Source organism: Pavona decussata, unplaced genomic scaffold (genome assembly GCF_977016875.1).
Source record: "Pavona decussata unplaced genomic scaffold, jaPavDecu1.1 SCAFFOLD_3605, whole genome shotgun sequence".
NCBI classification, from domain to species: Eukaryota; Metazoa; Cnidaria; class Anthozoa; order Scleractinia; family Agariciidae; genus Pavona; species Pavona decussata.
This window is the reverse complement of record NW_028146416.1, coordinates 1-2,500: the sequence shown is the minus strand read 5'-3', so window position 1 is coordinate 2,500 and position 2,500 is coordinate 1. Positions and strand designations below refer to the sequence as shown.

Below are 2,500 nucleotides of genomic sequence, written 5' to 3'. Positions count from 1 at the left end.
ACATAGAAATCCATCAGGAAAGTCGTGCTGTGAAGAGGTCTTTCGACTAAGAAAAATGGTGGTGTGAGGAGGAGTCACCTAAATCAGAGAAAAATACTCTTATAGGAGACTGCTACGAAAGACATTTCTGAGTCCACTGGCCCTAGTCCCCTAATAAGTGTATTTCTGTTTGTTTTAAGAAGGTCCTCCTGACATCACCAATCTTCTGTCTTCAATCCTAACCCCAACGTTAACCCTAACGCTAACCCTAACCCTACCTCCCTCAGGGGCAGTTCTATGGTTATGATCCCACGGTAGGCAGAAAAACTATCCCAATCTAGGTTTTCTTGTATGCTGACTCCATTTTAAATGCTTTTACTTGAGTCTGACAAAGGCAAAGCCAAATACTCACCCCTATATGGACGGGGAAGCAAAGTGCGGATTTTGGTAGGTCGGCATTTTCAATCAGGAATGTTGCCATTCGAAAGAGCGTCCAAAAAAACTTGGTTGGGACACATTTATTTTAGAAATTAGCGACCTAACCAGAAGTGCACTTTTTGGTGGGCCTACCCTACCCCCCTCAGGAGCAGTTCTATGGTTATAATACCACGGAAGGCACAAAACCTATCCCAAACTAGGTTTTCTTGTATGCTGATTCCATTTTCAATGTGTTTCCTTGACTCTGACGAAAGCAAAGCCAAATACTCACCCCTATATGGACGGGGAAGCAAAGTGCGGATTTTGGTAGGTCGGCATTTTCAATCAGGAATGTTGCCATTCGAAAGAGCGTCCAAAAAAACTTGGTTGGGACACATTTATTTTAGAAATTAGCGACCTAACCAGAAGTGCACTTTTTGGTGGGCCTACCCTACCCCCCTCAGGAGCAGTTCTATGGTTATAATACCACGGAAGGCACAAAACCTATCCCAAACTAGGTTTTCTTGTATGCTGATTCCATTTTCAATGTGTTTCCTTGACTCTGACGGAAGCAAAGTCAAATACTCACCTCTATATGGACGGGGAAGCAAAGTGCGGATTTTGGTAGGTCGCCATTTTCAATCGGGAATGTTGCCATTCGAAAGAGCGTCTAAAAGAACTTGGCTGGAACACATTTTTGCTATAAATTGTTGACCTAAGTATATAAGCAAGTATATAAGCAAATACTCGTTACATAGCATAAATAGCCTCTAAACACCCGAAAAACCTCTCCAAATATCATTTAAACCTTTTTCCTAACCCTAACACTTACCCTAACCCTAACCCTAACCCCATTTCAAACCCTAATTCTAAGTCAGAGGTCCTCCTCACACCACCAATTTTTTTGGTAGGTCAAAAGACCTCCCCACACCACAGAATTTTCGAAGTCGAGGTCCTTCTCATACCAAACAATTTTTCTAAGAGTTTTTCTAAAAATTTTGAGGACTTTTCACTTAGAAAAGAATTGGGTTTTGTGGTGGACCTTTCAGTTACAAAATATTAAATTGTGTGAGGAGGACTTTTGACTTTGAAAATATTTTGTGGTGTGAGGAGGACCTTTGACTTAAAAAATATTTCATGGTGTGAGGAGGACTTTTGACCTTGTCAAAAAAAAGATGTGATACAAATCTTAGAACAAAGGCTTAATCTCAGAAGATCGTAGCAACAAGGCTACTCTACAACTTACAATACCCCGTTCTTTATTTAAGTCGTCTGCAAAGGATTTATCTCCAGAAACGTTAGAATTTGCTAGCGGCAGTGCCTTGGGAGCTTTTGTCCCCCTTGGCACTTTGGGACGCATGAGGGCCGAAACCCTCTATTCTGGTTCGCCTAAAGTTCTCTGGAGGTAATCATCGTTGCTTTCTAGCACGGATTCTGACTTAGAGGCGTTCAGTCATAATCCAACAGATGGTAGCTTCGCACCATTGTCTTTTCAGGCAAGTGCAAATGCCAATTGTCTGAATCTGCGGTTCCTCTCGTACTGAGCAGAATTACTATTGCAACAACACTTCATCAGTAGGGTAAAACTAACCTGTCTCACGACGGTCTAAACCCAGCTCACGTTCCCTATTGGTGGGTGAACAATCCATCACTTGGCGAATTCTGCTTCGCAATGATAGGAAGAGCCGACATCGAAGGATCAAAAAGCAACGTCGCTATGAACGCTTGGCTGCCACAAGCCAGTTATCCCTGTGGTAACTTTTCTGACACCTCTAGCTTAAAACTCCTAAAGACTAAAGGATCGATAGGCCATGCTTTCACAGTTTGTATTCGTACTGAAAATCAAAATCAAGTGAGCTTTTACCCTTTTGTTCTACATGAGATTTCTGTTCTCATTGAGCTCACCTTAGGACACCTGCGTTATCATTTGACAGATGTGCCGCCCCAGCCAAACTCCCAACCTGACGGTGTCTTGGACGAGGATCCGCCCGTCCGAAGACGGGCGTTAAGTCCAGAACGTGGACCTTGCGGTCCGCCTCCGCTCCATCCAATAAGTAAAAAAACGATAAGAGTAGTGGTATTTCACCGGCGCATTGCTGCTCCC

The 2,500-nt window shown here is 43.2% G+C and overlaps 1 pseudogene; it reads right to left on the bottom strand.

Moving 5' to 3' along the window:
* Positions 1–1,578: 1,578 nt before the first annotated feature.
* On the bottom strand, positions 1,579–2,500 carry LOC146446540 (large subunit ribosomal RNA; annotated as a pseudogene; the record flags this gene model as incomplete).